Consider the following 16,154-nt stretch of genomic DNA (forward strand, 5'->3'; position numbering starts at 1 on the left):
TGTTCTCCCCGTGGTCGTGCGGATTTTTCTCCGCGTCTTCCATTTTTTCCTTCCCCTTTTAGAAACGTGCCTTTAGAGTACTTGGCTGCTATAAATGTCCACGTGATAAGCCACTTCGTTGAGCTATCATTTGTGGCCAGGTCGCTTCTGAAAAAGAACGAAATAGCTCAGTGGGCTTTACCTGGTAAAATAAAAAAGAGTTTGAATAGATTAAATGCATTTTAAATAACTTTATACTTTTGTTTATGTGCATATGCGTGGTATGCAGATTGTTGTCGTGGTGTAGAGGTTAGAAAACCAAAGGTCAAAAGTTGGAACAATGGGCTTGAATCCCCCCCCTCCACCTCTGTCCACCCAGGAGTACAACTGGGGACACAACAGTCGATAGGCAGGTTGCTTGTGGTGTGGTTGAGTGAGGGATACTTCGGCATACAAAATGTCTGTCCAGCCTGGAAGAGAAGGCCAAAATACCCTCTACGGAGGCTCTCTAGAGTTCCCTACAAATGGAAGCCCTTCCACCATGAGTAGTAACAGCAAGCGATTGCTGGGCTGCACCCTTTAGCCTGAACGCGGGATGACCAGCGATACAGAGTAAACGTCCTTCGAAAGAGCATGAAAGTGCGCGGTCGAGTGTCGGGCGAGGGCGACATTTTGTGTGACGTCACGAGTCATAGTGACATCACCTCCCATGCCATTCCCAAAGCAACTCTGAGAACTTCGCTGACAGTTTTCATCTCGAAATACAACTCCTAATGCAGCGATAGGGATACAATTGAGATCACTGTGGTGTCAACGTGACTCCAAATCAAGTGTGCATGGGGCTTGCTCGTTTGCACCGGTGCCCTTTACTTGTAGTAAGGGGCCGTCCATAAATGACGTCACGCGATTTCGAACCCCCCCCTCCCCATCGTCACACGGCGTCACAAAAAGTCAGACCCCCCTCAAATATGATGTCAAAAAGCTCTGCCCCCCCCCCCAAAAAAAAAAACTACAACATGTTTCAAATCGCTTTAAACTATTGTCATTGTAGTGTGTATTTAATGTGGCGCTGCACTCTGATGTTGTAGGATAAAATATTTACTAAAGTCTATTTAATTAAGTAGAACGTGTTGTCTATATTTATTTAAAGTTGCACATTTTTATGTGACGTCACATATCTCAACCCCCCCCCCCTTGTCACACATCGTCACAAATGTCTAACCCCCCCTCCCTAGGTGCGTGACGTCATTTATGGACGGCCCCTAAAATACCAAGGACATAACGACCGGGTCCCAATCTCTCCGTTACACAGCCAGTTTGCTTCTCTGCACTTAGCTTGCAGCCTCGGCAGGTGGTGCTCGTCTCACAGACAATGTAGAGATTACAATGTACCGAATCACCCCTGGACACGATTTGAAATCGAATGAGGGCATTACGAGATATGATAGTGGCTGAAAGGTATGCGGCTATTACAACGTCAGGACGTTTGGCCTGCTCTTGGTGATGCGAAAACGGAGATATGTGGGTTCAACCGGAAAATTAGCATTTGATTTTAAGCAGCCAATATCTTGAAGTTAACATGATCAGGGTTCACGAATATCCATCGTCTCTTTCGCAAGGCAGGAAATTGTAAACAATAGTGACACGGGGACAGTTTGGCTTGTATTCGTTGATGGTCATTTCCAATTTGGACACGGCTGTCATGCTCCACCCACGATAGGTCGCCAATAAAGCCATAACCATTTCTGAATGTCAAACCTGCGCGGGCGTTTGTCCAATTATCCAGGGTAAATGCCTCGGTGTAAACCCGAGATATACGAGAGAGAACTCCATTTATCCGGGGTTTATCTGGGGTCCAAATCTTGGATACCCGAGTGAAACACAAGATAACTCACCACAGATAACTGCATCTGGGGTAGGTGTCTCCCACATTACCCCGGATAACTGGAGTTCTACTGTAGTGACGCAACGAGGTGATAGAAGAGAGATACAGACACGATGGAAATGATATAATTAATTATATTTTATGTTAATGAGTCTGTTATGTTTATTACCATTTGAACTTGAGCTATTTGATGTACCCATATATTGTTTTAATTAATCAGAGCACCCCTTGAGCCCCTAGGGGTGTTATGTCTTTGCTTGGTTTTGGTTATGCCTCGCACCCACGACCCTTCTCACTCCATTGACTGTGAATTGGAAATATGCCATTTGGTCTGCTGGGGGCATTGCTGGACAGCCCATGCACACTGCCGGGAAGACATCGTGTGTGAAATTGCCTACGCAATTTGCCCTACAATCATAATGAGCACTCTATTCCAAGCCCCTAAATCTAATCACTCAATCAAAAACCTTAATTTAAAACCAGATGGTAAGTGCAGTTGCGATACCATGCCCCACTTCCAAATGAGACCATACGAAGAAAAAAAACCCAACGAAATTAAACACGATTACAATGTTGTCTTAAAGCTTTCGTGACTGCAGGAATTAATATTCTTTGGTCTTTCGGTAAAGTCACGTAGATAGGTTCAAACGAATAAAAATAAAAACGTTTCGATGACAACACATGCGAACGTCATCAGGACGAAAAAAGAGGGGGAAAGCTGCTGAGGCAGACTGTTTTAAAGGTGTAAAATGGGTGTAGCCCAAGGGTCATAAACGAAGTGGGTGGGGCTAGTAATGTTAATGTGAGAGATTAGCATGTTAATGTGAAATCGCAGAGCCGCCACATCGAGGTCGGCGCACGGAGGTGGCTATGTTGGTGTGAAAATTATGTTTAACCTGTTAATGTAAACTCGAAGAGCCGAAGCCACGGGGAAAATAAAAACTAACATCGGAAGGTGGCAGGATGGGAACATCACAGCCAGTTATGACTTAAACTGGTTGATGCCGTCGTTCCAGTGATTGCTGAGTTTGTACCCATCCTCTCGGTTGAAATTGTCTGTGTCTATATATGTGGATGGCTTCATGAACGAATCTTTGTTAATAGCCAGTGGGCTTACAAAGTACCTTTGTCTTACAGAAATCAATTTCGTGTGAGCCAACCGCATTAAAACAATGATCAGCCACGGCCGACGTGTTGGTCCTACCGTGTTTCAAATCTGCAGATGTAGCAAAATCGGAAATCGATGCAATCCTCAAAAATGCCAAGACACATCAGTTTTGATGACATCGTCATCCTCTCAGCCGACAAGGACAATGCCACGATCATTATGAACAAAACCACATACAATAACAAAATTCAGGACCTACTTAATGATGGTAGCTAAACAAAAATTTAAAGAGATCCCACCAACAGCCTCTTAATTGAACAAACCAAATGGTTTCCTTAAAACCCTCTTTTGATAGACCTCCCAGAATGTATGGCTTACCAAAAAAACAGAAAGAAGGTACACCCCTTCGTCCCATCGTCTACATCATTGACTCCGCCACCTACAAACTGGCCCAATTTCTGTTTGAGACCTTGTAACCATTCACTGGTAAGACCACCTCAGTTGTACGTAACTCGGCTCACTTGGAATCCTTAATTAAGGATATCTCACTATCTCTAGGTGATTTGCTCGTTAGTTTACATGTAGTTTCTTTGTTCACCAAAGTTCCTGTGCTTGACACCATTGCAATCATTGAAGATTTGGTCCAACAAGGACTGAATGCTGATGTACTGGCCCTGGTGAGACACTGCCTCACCAACACTTACTTCATCTGGAATGTAACATTCTACAAACAAGTTGAAGGTACCTCAATGGAATCTCCTTTTTCTCCAGTTGTAGCCAATGTTTTCATGGACAAATTTGAGACAGATGTCATCGAGGCATCCACTCTTTGTTCGTCCTTGTGGAAGAGGTACGTAGATGACCCGTTCGTTATCTGGCCACATGGCCGACCAGCTCTGAACCAATTCCTCAACCACATTAATTCCATACACCCAGCCATCAAATTCACCATGGAGGTGGAAAAGGATGGCAAGCTACCATTCTTGGGTGTTCTAATCAAAAAGAGACCAGATGGCTCAATGGGACACTCTGTCTACAGGAAAGCAACTCATACAGATGCCTACCTAAACCCGACTCCCACCATGCATCCCAGAAGAATCCCCTCATCAAAACTCTACACCATAGAGCTCGATGTATTTCCGACCATCATCACCTAGCCAGTGAACTGGAATACGTGCACCAAGCTCTCAAGATGAATGGATATTCGGACCACACAATATGTAAAGCTATCACTCCAACCATTGAGAAAGAACCATATGAGGACCCAATCAAAACCATCACCTTGCAATACATAGCAGGAGTCAGTTTAACACGTAGGCTTTCGCGACCAATATCATCCATAATAGAGGTTTTTGGGTTAGATCGCGTAAATATATAAATGTGTCGTTAAAACCCGCCACCACCCGACACAGTCTGAGAAGTGAAATTCAACATATTAAAGAAGGGCTGCAAATGAACGGTTACAATGATGCACAAACCAACAAGGCATTAAATACCAAAATCAAATCAAATAACAACAGCATTGAAACTGCCCAAGTAATTAAAACAATCAAAATACGGGAGTACCTGATAAACTAGCCAGATGTGTGGGAAAACAAAACATCCGAGTCAGATTTGGCATGGTACATAAAATACATAAATTAATATCGAGTACAAAAGATGTATTACCGAAGCTATCAACAGAAGGTGTGTACAGGATTAACTGCACGTGTGGTAAATGTTATGTTGGGCAAACAGGACGAATGATCAGCACGAGACTAAAAGAACATCAGATAAATATTAAATTCTCCAAAATACAACTGTCAGCAGTAGCAGAACACGCGTTCCAACAAGGACACTCAATTTATTTTGATAATGTTGAAGTTTTGTACAAAACTAGCTACTACTGGCCAAGACGAATTAGATAATCTATCGAAATTTAAAGAAATGAAAATAACTTTAACCGTTCGGATAGCTACCGCCTTAGTGCTGCTGTGGAAGCGAATCATTACATAATACATTATTTAAATGTATGCCGACAAAGGGCAGCGTACTTCAATAGGGATCAGGGCTGTTTTAATAAACACAATAGACAGAAAAGACAAGTTCAAAGGGCTCGCATAATGCACATGCATAATGTACGTTGCCTCAGTAATCCCCCCCTCACATTGTGCAAGAGAGCACCTGCGTGGTCACCACATCTACGCCTCTATATAAGGAACGAAACAGTTAGACTTCACAAATCTGGCTGTCGCCTGATGAAGCTAGTTGTAATTACTGGTGAAACGTCGTACTCAGATTGTAAATGTTGTGGCTTGGCTCTCCAACACACCAGTGTGCTGTACTAGTGACGAATTGGCCACGTTCTGTTTACGTGACAACCCTTACTAGTTGGCTGTGTCGGGTGGTGGTGGGTTTTAACGACACATATATTTACGCGATCTAACCCAAAAACTTCTATTATGGAGAGCAGGGGTCACCAAAAAGATTTCCAAAATCTTGAGCAAACACAAGATGCATGCTCTTTATTACAAGATCCATGCTCGATTTGACAGAGTACATACAATTTGTGATCTGATCCCATCTGTGAAGGATAAGATCCCTGATATGCAATACCCTGGCATCTACAAACTAAGCTGTGTCTGCGGCAGCAGTTACATTGGGGAAACTAAGCGACGTGTCTCGGTCCGTGTTCGTAAGCATAAGGCAGATTTTAATCACGGTAGGACCAATACGTCGGCCGTGGCTGATCATTGTGTTTAATGCGGTTGGCTCACACGAAAATGATTTCTCTAATACGAAGGTACTCTGCAAGCCCACTGGCTATCAACAAAGATTCGTTCATGAAGCCATCCACATATACAGACACAGACACAATTTCAACCGAGAGGATGTGTACAAACTCAGCAATCATTGGAACGATGTCATCAACCAGTTTAAGTCATAACTGGCTGTGATGTTCCTATCCTGCCACCTTCCGATGTTAGTTTTTATTTTCCCCGTCGCTTCGGCTCTCCGATTTTACATTAACAGGTTAAAAAAAATTTTCACAACAACGTGGCCCACCTCCGCGCGCCGACCTCGATGTGGCGGCGGCTCTGAGATCTTACATTAACATCACTAGCCCCGCCCACTTCGTTTATGACCCTTGGGCTACACCCATTTTAAACCTTTAAAACAGTCACCTCAGCAGCTTTCCCCATCTCTTTTCCTCTTGGTGATGATCGCTTGTATTGTGATCTAAACGTCGTGTTTAATTTTTTTAATCAAATTGAACCTATCTGCGTGATTCTAGATTTGAAGCTTTCGTGACTGCAAGGAATCATATTCTTAGGTTTTTTCGGTAAAGTCACGTAGGTAAAACATCAAAATTAATGAAAATAAAATAAAAATAAAATAAAAACAAAAATCACGACGTTTCGGAGGCAACACAAGTCTCCGTCATCAGGTGACTTTACCGAAAGACCCAAAGAATATGTTTACAATGGTAAGCATATGTGTACGGCGTCTCTTATTATCAAATTATGAAGAAAAAAATAAATTATTTAATGAGGAAGTGATTGTGACACGATGCTAATCACGGAATCGAGGATAACGCTCTCAGAAATGTGAAGGGCACGAGGTCTACGTCTTGGTGGCTTTCTCGGTTCGCCCGCTCGTACCATCGTGCTCATGCCCACGGGGCGCCCATGTCGCTCCGACTGCTTGCACCAAACCATCCATGCCTTCTGGCCGTGTCCAAGGATCCAAACATTGTAATCCAGGACAACAGAGGCATTCTTAACGACTTCTCTGATTTCCTGCCGTCCATAAAATGGCCGCTTAAGGAATTCATCCTCCATCGGCCTTGGCCCTGCACGGTGGCCCTGAGTGAGACGTCACCTACAGTGCTCTTAGACTTCGCCTGTTGAGGTGACAGAGAAGACCGATGAGGGAGACCCACGTTGGAACACTGAATAACTTTGCCAGAGGTTATCCACCCTGTCTCAGGAATCCACCAATTGGTGTACAAGAGCAGCTCGTCACCACCCCCTTGGTTCGTTTTCTGATCTTACTTTTTACTATATTACGTGAGATCATCCCACCATTCCCCCCCTTTCTATCTCTCTACCTCTTGCTATCGTCTCCTCTCATTCTCCCTCTTTTCCTCGTTGCAATTTTTGTCCCGCTCCCTATACCACAGCCGGTGAACGCTCCGATCTTGAAAATATGAAAACGGAAAAAAAATCACGCGTGGGGGTTGAATCAGGTGACATGGCCGTAGCATGGCACATTCATCGCTCTGCAGAAGTTTGCAGTTTGAAGGTCCTCCAAAGGAGAACCTGGAGCGGCCCTCTAGAGGGTATCTGGGATACTTTTCCATACCCGCCACACGCGACCTTCTGAGCGACTGATCGTGGCGTTTCCTATTCACGGTGGGGCACCGCGGTGGAAGTTTGCATGGTCACCCCGTGATTACGTGGATTTTTCGCCCGCCGGTTTTTCCCTCCACATTTAGAGTATTTGGCTGCTATAAATTTGCACATGCGCTATCAATTGTGGCCAGATCGCTTCTGAAAAAGAGCTGTATAGCTCAGTGGGCCTTACCTGGTAAAATAAAAATATTAAAATAGTTTAGTTTATAGTAGGCCAGAGGATGAGAATGTATTAAATAAACTTGCACCATTGTTTCAAATGCTGCGGCCAGGAGACTGAACCAATGGATTTTGGATACAAAGTCGAGTGTGCTAATCATTTGTCAGCGTCCCTTACCTATGGAATATATATATATGATTTGAATATAAAAAAACATTTATTACAAGATATTTTCTGTGCCAAACTGAAAAGAGCAAATGTTTAATTTTCAACACGACGTATTTTTTTGGAGGGGGGAAGGGAGAATGCGAATGTGCATATTGTGATGTAGATATTTAACCCTGACATCAATGGCAGGTCAATGTAGGTCAGTCATACCCTGAATGAAAAAAAAATTAAAGTAAAGAATGAACGTCGACATGAATATTTAGCTACTCAAGGTCTTCCTTGCGAAATAGATCATGAATTACAATGGGTTCTGGCAAATGAAATGTAATTAGAGCAATACATTCTTATTAGGAAGGGCATCGATATTGTACATCGAGTATGAATGCCATCAACGTATTGTTATAGCATAAATCAATCCATGAAATGAATGCACCGAACGTTGTTCGGTGCATTCATTAATATAGACATTTCTGAAAAACCTCGATTATGATCATGTCAACGTTTCAGTCTCGGGTGTAGCTTCCCGGACAAAAAAGCCCTGTGGTCATACGAGCAACAAACTGTTTTGCATATGAATGGGCTCCGAACAAATAGCCGACTCTGACAGATTCTCACCGAGAGAACTGCTTGGATGAATGATTTATTATTGGCGATGAGGATAGAGTCTGTTGCTTTTACCACTAGAGCTACGCAATTTTAAATGTATATTGAAAACAAAATTTATTTAGGACTGCTTTTTTCGCGTTTAGTTTCTTCTCCCGATTAGCACGGTTGGCTACGTACGGTGCGAGAGAAGTTCAACGCACACATACATACATCTGAATTATGCGCAGCCACCACCAGATTGGGCAACAGAGGGCGTCATCTGAAATGAATGCAGCCCGCGGTATCTGGGAGTAACAAAGAAAGAAATTGACCTGCGATTCGCCAATGCGCACGCCCGCAGAAGGATACCGAGTTGTTACAATTTGACGTTATCCATCTCCCGCCCTGGCTAGGAGCCATCTCCGTGGGTTGTCGAGTGCAAACAGAGATCCATAACCTTTACGTGGCTGGAATAATGACGCTGAGAATTCATGGATTATGGGGGGGGGGGGGGAAAGCCAGGTTGAATAGAATGCTCACTTTTTCGGTTCGAGGTTAAACCGGTCCAAATGTAACTTTGTTCCTACGATAACTGGCTGTACTAAACACAACACTTGTCTGCCAATTTGCACGCTATTAAATGTGACATTGCTAAGCAAGAGTGGACTTATAAGTGTGAGCAATCACCTTTGTAGGACGAAACACAATTATAAAACTGCCATAGCCATTGTTGTGAAAACGCCAAGTGATACTAGACATTATTTATGTGTGTGTTTAGTTTGTTGTCCGTCCCCCGCACCTCTGATTAGCATGGTCTGCCACGCACAGTGCTAAAGAATTTTAAATTACATAGATACATGATAATGTACGAAACAAAACATTTTGGATGTATACGGCATCTAAATGCGACACGTTTCTGCTCTGCAGAAACAGTGGGCGTATTTATTTTGCAGAGAGAGGCAGTTAAAGTCACAACCAGAGGAAAACGAAGTAAGATCTTGAGCCTGCCCTTCAACAGGGCTCGGAATTCGACAGCATGGATGGCTGGGGGAAAGGGAGTTTCAGAACACAGACGCAGCAGAAGAGAGGAGGCGACCTCCTATGGGGGGGTCTTTGGCAATTAGGCCAGTAATTCGATGTAAATGCAATACAAAGGCCCAATTACATCCGCCAAAGTGGCCTTAAACATTTGATGAATTTGTTCGTTGGCTGTTGAATCTGTACGCCCATGGCCACGGATCAAACCTCCGTCATCAAATTTGTAGTGCAGGGTACTAATTACGTCACTGATGCTTTCGATACCAACATTTACCACGATTAAATAAACACGAAAACGACGTTACGCTATGTCAATCAAATGTGTTGCAGAAATTGATGACAGGAAAGCAAACCTACAAGCTGGCTGTTAAACATAATCTGTCAATTCCCTTAATTGTGTACACTTTAAACTGAATTATTCCCATGAGGCACGTGCAGATTGTTACGAGAATGGAAATATTTTAAGTGTCCAGCGATCACAAAAAACATGTCTTTCGGCTTGCCCATTGAAACGGGGTTCGATGTCAAACAGAGGGAGAAAACGACCACCAATGACCCAGCGACATCTCGATTTACGGCATTCATCTTGATTCTCTGAATCGCTTTGAAAAAAAAAATACTAAATTGATTATATGCCACCGCAAAACAACCACACATTTACATCGGTGATAATTATAAACCCCCGAGAGCATGCCATGATCCAAATGCATTACAATGATGTTCTTAACTGTGATGCACACTCACCGCTAGGTATAAACGTTGCGGCGAAGCCAGAATTAAATGTTGTATTCGTTATCCGGCCACTTTGCATACTGAATTCGTTTTTCTTCGTTGATTCAGCCGACGATTTAGAAAATTATATTATTTTGCTGGTTGACAGAACGTTCAAATGATTTCTTAATGGCAGGTTTTGCGAGAATGTACTCTTAACTTTCAAATGCTAAAACTCAAGACCAATTTCAGGCCACTCCTGTTTGGGATTTTGGGCCAATTTTGTTTTAATTTCCTCCACAGGGAAGGTAATGGAACGGGCACACACACACCAAATAAACACTCGCATGCTGCTATGCTACTAACTCAGAAGGAGGGCACGACACGGTCGACGTTTAACAATCTCCGGGCGAATGATGAGCACTTAACAGAATAAATAATGACACGCTCTGCTCTTGTCTATTGTGCATTCTGTACGCAAGAAGAACCGCCACTGATGTTAAATGTTGTGCCGGAGTGAAGGACGACTGAACCTTCAGCAGCAGGGGGGACCGGGATGGGAGGAACTCGGTTGATGTGAAAAGTGAATAGCCTTCGTGAGAAGGCTATTCCTGGTCTGACTTCCGATTTGTATTTCGACTCTCTCTGTACGGTGTCTCATTTTTGTAAATTGATTTAGAGAGCTTGGATGGCCTACATGAAACAGCTCGATAGGTACGTCTCGTGCTCCAGCAATACAACGGCAACTGAGATCCACCTCCACAGCGCCCGCATTCTCCCCATGCTGCTGCCATACGGCTCTAGATATTCGACCAATGGCAGCGTTTCTTCCACCGCACGTGACGCTGGACGCATTCGACTGGCGGCATTTGCGATGGTCACTCCACATGCCGATGTTCCGCCGTCGAACGACACCCTCGGCCGGTGACTCAAACGGTCGGAGTCAGGAGACTCCACCTTTTCGGACTCGCGTCGCCCAGGCGGACGCCTCGGCTGATCGCACCAAAGCCCCGCGCACCACCATCATCATCGACGGTGGCGGCGCTATCACGGGGGACGGGAGCCGGCCTCAGGGCAAACCACGGTCGACGTGGACGCGCAGCCGCTATGGAGGCTGACGTCGAGCACCATGGTCCTGGACAGTGCTCAGCGTGGCGGCGTGCTCAGGATAGGGTCGCCTGGCGGTGTCTCGAGTGGACCGCTATGCTCCGGCCAGGGGCAAACGACTGATGATGTGAGACTTCTTTCACACTGTACGTAGCCAACCGTGCTCATGGGAGGTGCGGGGAAGGGCAAACAAATTAACACAGAGAAGTTCTAATGAAAAAAAAATCTATCTAGATGATGACCTACAGTTTACACTCAATCAAATGCATTGTCATCGTCAGTGATGAGTGTCACTTGGCTGGCTATATCACAATATGTATTATAAGACAGAGACTATTTTATTTCGGCTGGAAGAGCCTGATGAGACATGAAGCTCCTTCTGACAGGTGTCTAGCTCAAGCTGGGTTCGACAATGGGCGGGAAATTTACAGAGGAGGTGACAGACAGGTAGGTGAATTAAACAATTAAACATTCATACCCAAACTCGAACAAAACGTCTAAAATTCACATCTACAAATTTACACATTTTTCTAATTTGGGCCCATAATGTCGGCACACAACTGCTCACTTCAACGAATGGTGTCACAGCCTCATTGTTTTAAAGCAGCCGAGATGCATAAAAAATGCCCCGCAAAACAACCACGTGCCTGAAAGCAAGCCAGCCTTTACTATGAAGCAAGCCAGCCTTTACTATGAAGCAAGCCAGCCTTTACTATGAAGCAAGCCAGCCTTTACTATGAAGCAAGCCAGCTATTACTATGGAGCAAGCAAGCTTTTACTATAGTAGTGTCATGGAATGGATCACTGCGGCGCGTAGCGCTGGGTACAATAGAATAAGGAAATATGGGTGTAGCAGCCAGCACAGCATGTAATACCATGCAGTGGGTCGCAAAGGTGCGTTGTGCTGGCTGCTGGCAGAGAGGAGCATATGAGTCCTACAGACAGAGCATGGTATAGCAGCTATCCCACCAGCACAGCAGGTAATGCCACGTAGTGGGTCACTAGGGGGCGTGGTACTGGCTGCTGGCGGAGAGAGGCATGTAGGGACACGTCAGCCCGGCCGGCAGCAAAGCACGTGATGGGCCAGGGTGAAGGATGTAGGGCAAAGGTGACCGAGGGGACATGGGTAGCATGGCCCAAGACCTTCTGGAGGATTCCAGGAAGGGGCGTGGTTAAGGGTGCAGCCGGGCAGGTGGCAAGTGGAGGTCGGCCCAGAATCCTCCTGGAAGGTTCTAGAAGGGGGCGTGGCCGAGGACGAAGCCAGGCCATGCTGAGGGGCATAAAAGGGAAGTCCCTTTGCTGAATCAGGGCTGTCTACAGGTAGAACAGTGTGTAAGATATAGAGTGTAGAATAAACGTTGTTGCCTCCTAAAATAGTTTCTCAGAGGTGACTAACTACATTTGGTGTTGGAAGTGTTAACAATACATTTTAAATAAATAGTCAGGATAGTCCATGTTAACGCAGAGGAATACACTTACTGTGGTGTCTTCGAACGAAGAAGATGGCGAGGAGGTGATTCCCCAGACAGCCCTGGAACCCAGGAGCCTGGAGATGAATTCCAAGAAGGCGTTCCCAGCAGAGCAGCGTAAGGAGGTCTGCGACTCTGCGCTGCGGCTGTCAGGAGGAGGATGCCAGATCAGGAGCGCGCACCTCGTGGACCTGTTGTCTGCGGCGGCGGCGCTGGTTTCTGAGATCGAGTTGCAGATGCGGCTGTGTGAGAGGGGCACGTGGACAGCCCTGCCGCCGCCATTTTGCAAGCACGAGAAGTGGTGGAGCCGCAGCCCGCGTGGGCGGCCGCCATTTTGTCGGATGGGCGGGAGACTGCTCCCGCCAAATTTGAGACCCTGCCAACTTCGCGCTCAGAGATGCCCACCCTTGGGAAGCGGAAGCCCTTCGTGAGGGAGTTTGCAGCCGCGGGGGGTGATTGGGCGGCCTTTCAAAGGTGGTTTGCTGCTATGTGTGAGCTTGCTGGATGGACTGACGTTGAGGCGCTGTGAGCGCTGCCTATGACTTTAGATGACGACGCCTTAGCGGCCTTTTATGCAATTCCCCCGACGGACACGACGTTGTCATCGGCGTGCACGCAGATGGCGGCTATCTTCGATCCGCCGTCCAACGTGCCACAGAAGTTTGCTACGCGGAGACGGGGGGAGACCGAGACGTCCCTCGCTTTCTGCAGTGCGCTGATGTCGCTGAGCCAAGCCGCATAACCCAAGATGGACCAAGCGGGGTTGGACTCCCTAGTGTTGGGATGTTTTTTTTTACCCGCCATGGAGGATGACGACCTGACGTCGATTAGAGTGGCGCGATGCATCCAGGCACATTGTAACTTGCGACGACGAGTTTGGGTGGCCGCTTGTGCTGGACAGTCGGGGGTGGTTGAAGAACTAGAGGAGAAGGAGCCTGTGCATCTCGGGTGGGGAGTCCGCGGGTGAAGACAGACATTGGACGGCGACAAGAGCGGGAACAGCAGGGGAAAGTCATCGCTTCACCGTCACCTGTTTTAAGTGTGGCCTGCGAGGCCACGTTTCCATGGAATGCCGCGCCGAGCAGGGACAGTTCGTTGCGCCTCCACCGACCTCAGCTCCTCCGAGCCCAAAGGCGCGTCATGCACCCAGCCTACACAGTTACCTCAGGCATCTCCATCACAGACCATGTCGGGTTCGCGCATCGCTGTTCCTTGCCATGTCGCGGCACGTGAGATGCGGGATTTTGAGGGTGCTGGATGGCCGCGGCATCTGGGACAGTGGTCAGCGTTGGCGCATCGAGTCGTAGTGGCGGCATTGGGATCTTCCGCGGTTGTAGGGACTATGCAGGGTGTTGGAGTGTGGGTGCTAATTGATACGGGAGCATCCACCACCTTAATTTCAGACTTTATTTCTAGATTGTTGCCACCAAAATTGGCTTGTTTGGGACCAGTGAGTAGTTCTTTTGTCGCCATTAATGGCGGGAGTTTAGGCATCATCGGCCAAATATAGGCGATGATCCAGATTGGAGATATTGAAATGATGGGGTCAGTGCTGATTTCAAAGTCACTGGCTGTGCCTCGTCTGTTGGGGACTATTTTTCTTGAAGAAGATGCCCCTAAAGATTTTGATTGACCAGGGTTGAGTTGAACTGCCATTGGGGCATCGAATGGCGTTTCTGTCTTCCCCGACTCGGTTGAGTATGGCTAATGCTACATTTCAAGCCCTGGTGATCGAAACTGTTCGAGTTCCCCGGGTGCGACTGCGGAAGCAGCTCAATCAGGAAGTTACTGAAGAAGGGGGGGGTTCTTTTAACCCCCTCGAAGAGAGCCATAAAGGGTCTCACTTTGGTGGGGGTCCAGACGATAGTGAGGGGGAATCAGGAGCCCTTCCTCCAGGTGTTAAATGCAGGGTTGAGTACCATGGTTATCCAAGCGGAAACGGTTTTGGCTCACGCGACGGCCGCGTGTTTTGGAGAGACCAGTGAAGTGGCCGCTCAGGTTGTGGCTTGAGTGGAGGGAGGAGCGGTGTCAGACGATTTGTGGATGGATGCGCTGTGCTTGGAGAATCCGGATTTAATGAGAAAGCAGAGGGACAAGTTGCGAGCGTTGCTCCGGAAGCAAATGTTATATTGGCCGCACGTCCTTGATGCATCATCATATTGATACAGATAACGCTGCTTCCATTCATCAGAATTCACTTCGGTTTAGTCCTAAGGCCTAAGGAGAAGGACCATGTGCGTCATGTGGTCAATGAGATGTTGACCACCGACATAATTTCCCCGTCCACCAGTCCGTGGAGAGCGCCCATTGTTCTCGTTAAAAAGGATGGGAGTCTGTGGATTTTCAGAAGTTGAACAAGGTGTCCGTGGCTGATGCGTACCCGCTTCCATGGATGGACGATTCGTTGGATGCCTTGTCGGGTGCACGATTCTTCTCCACCTTGGATTTGCTGTCGGGGTTTTGGCAGTTGCCTTTAGATGAAAGTTCCAAACCAAAAACAGCATTTTGCACCCCGAAAGGGCTCTTTTAGTTCAACTGTTTTCCGATGGGATTCCACTCGGCTCCGGCCACGTTTCAGCGACTAATGGAGTTGGTGCTATTGGGACTCCAGTGGGATTCATGCTTGATTTATTTGTATGACATGATCGTCTTTTGGCGCACATTCCAAGAGCATTTACAGCGATTGCGCTCAGTGTTTGTTAAAATGCCGGCAGTAAAAGTATTTAAGCCGCAGAAATGTCATCTGTTACAAAAGTCGGTTCACTACCTGGGTCACATTGTTAGCGAGGCTGAGATAGCCACGGACCCCGACAAAACTGCTTGTGTGCGTTCGTGGCCAACCCCCATGTCGGTGGGTGAAGTTCGCAGTTTTGTGGGGTTCACCTCATATTACCGCCGCTTTGTGCGTGGAGTGGCTTCGCGGAGTAAAGTTGCGAGAGCTACCCATGTGCTGTTAATGCATCTTGGGGTGCAGAAAACATTGTCTTCTTTGAAGCGAGACTTCTTTTGGACCGTGATTTCTGAAGACATCCACAATGTTCTTAAAGGATGTGTGGAATGCCCGCACCAAAAGGGGCATGTGGGGACACGTCACACTGGCCGGGGTGAAGGATGTAGGGCAAAGGTGACCGAGGGGACACGGGGAGCATGGCCCAGGACCTTCTGGAGGGTTCCAGGAAGGGGCGTGGTTAAGGGCGGAGCCGGGCAGGTGGCACGTGGAGGTCAGCCCAAGACCTCCTGGAAGGTTCTAGAAGGGGGCGTGGCTGAGGGCGGAGGCAGGCCATGCTGAGGGGCATAAAAGGGAAGCCCCGAGGCAGGAATCAGGGCTGTCTACAGGTGGAATGGAACCCGAGGTGCTACGTCTCCGGCGTCGTGGGTCAGACAGCATGTTGGCTGCTCTGACCCGCAATTAGTTATCCCGTGTGTGAACAGTGTGCCTTCTAAAATAGTGTCTCAGAAGTGACTCACTACACTCTGAAGCAAGCCAGCCTTTACTATGAAGCAAGCCAGCTTTTACTCTGAAGCAAGCCAGCTTTTACTATGAAGCAAG

The 16,154-nt window shown here is 46.8% G+C and overlaps 1 protein-coding gene across 3 annotated transcripts in view; it reads right to left on the reverse strand.

Annotated features, from left to right (window-relative positions):
* LOC144722949 (SH3 and multiple ankyrin repeat domains protein 2-like) overlaps window positions 1-16,154 on the reverse strand; it is a 679,767-nt gene that overhangs the window by 315,358 nt on the left and 348,255 nt on the right. The gene's annotated exons all lie outside the window — the stretch shown is intronic.

This window comes from Lampetra planeri, chromosome 16, assembly GCF_965212315.1.
Source record: "Lampetra planeri chromosome 16, kcLamPlan1.2.h2, whole genome shotgun sequence".
In the NCBI taxonomy this organism is placed as follows: Eukaryota; Metazoa; Chordata; class Hyperoartia; order Petromyzontiformes; family Petromyzontidae; genus Lampetra; species Lampetra planeri.